We start from the raw sequence: 1,520 nt of genomic DNA, 5'->3' as shown, positions 1-1,520 counted from the left end.
TTCTAGTGGAAGGCCCCCCTGCCTGTGGCAGGGGGTTGGAGGTGTATGAGCTTTAAAGGTCCCTTCCAACCCAAACCAGGCTGGGATTATATGAAGACAGAGCTTGTGCTGTGCCAGATGGCTTGGGGAATGTCTCTGAACAACTTTGGGGAACAGCTTTGTGCCTGCACAACCTGAATTCTTTTCAGCACTTTTCCCTAAGACCTGGGTTGTTTGCACATGTTGTGAGGAGCTGGTGAGCTCCCCATCACCCCTCTCCTTGAAACAGGCTCAGCTCTCCCATCACACTTGCTTGTGCTCATTAGCATCCCGAGCCTTCCCTGGCCTTGCAAAGGACCTTAGTTTGTGTCAGCTTCTATCAGCAGCATCACCATCCTTCTGTCAGGTATCTTTGTGCTTGTTTAACTAATGCCTGGCTTTGCATTGCTGGACTGCTGCTCTTGCAGGCTGTATTTGAGCTTAAATAAAGCCGACTGAATTTTTAAAGCACTTTCTTGCTTCCTGTAGTTGGGTTTCTCTCACCTGGAGACTTGCAATGCCTGAGCTATAGCGTTGTCCTCGCTCCCATTACAGAGTATTTATGCAGCCCACTGGAAAATGAATGAGAACAAGTTTCCCCCTGCACTGGTGATGCACATGGTGTGGAGTGGGGATACAGGCACAGCCCCACAGACTGTGTCCTACGAGACTCATCACCCCCAGCAGTGTCCCCAGCAAGCCCTGGCATGGGAGCAAATTATAGCCAAGGAACCCAAAGAAGAGCTCCAAATAGCTCCAGCCCTTGGGATATTAAACAGCTCCCCAAGACCACAGGGAATAGGTCTCAATCTCCCAGCAGTAACAGGGTCTTGTGATGGCCAGTGCTCCCCCAGCCATCCCAGTGGGGGGCCAGGTGCTGGCTCACTCCCACTGCCACAGTCTGGCCACCTTCCCCTCTGCAGCCACCACACACCCTGCAGCAAGGTGCATTTCAGCAGCTCTTGGATGGGTTCTTCTCACACCACAGTTGATTGCAGGGCCAGGCTCACAGGTAGGTTTCACCTACTCAGGCTGCCACATTAACCCAGCTTACTGTGAGCAGTACTCTGACCGCTTCCCCTTCTGCCTATGGACAGTTCCCCTGGGCTATGTCTTAGCCCTGCAAAACACAGCGTGGACTTGAAGGCTCTACTTCTGCCAAGATTAACTTAGCCACAACAAGTACAAGCTTTGATTTTTAAGTGGTTGTTGAAGGTTTCCTGGTCCTGCCACCACCACACTCACCTGCAGCATGGTGAGACCCACCAGAGCAACGGCCCAGGAGTCTGCACAATCCCCAGGGCCCAAAGTCACAGATCCCTCCAAACCCCCCACCTGAGGCTTTAATAAACACAAGACACATCAGGTAGGTAGCATTTATCAAGGGAAGTTCAGTACCGGCCCAATAGACTGATCTCTCAGTACTAAAATTAACATGATGTAATCAAAGATTAGATTTTTATTAATTATCTACAAACCGCTACCTTGGCAGTACCTCGTTC

Source organism: Nestor notabilis, unplaced genomic scaffold, assembly GCF_000696875.1.
Source record: "Nestor notabilis isolate BGI_N333 unplaced genomic scaffold, ASM69687v1 scaffold9754, whole genome shotgun sequence".
NCBI lineage: Eukaryota > Metazoa > Chordata > Aves > Psittaciformes > Psittacidae > Nestor > Nestor notabilis.
This window is presented reverse-complemented; position numbering follows the sequence as displayed.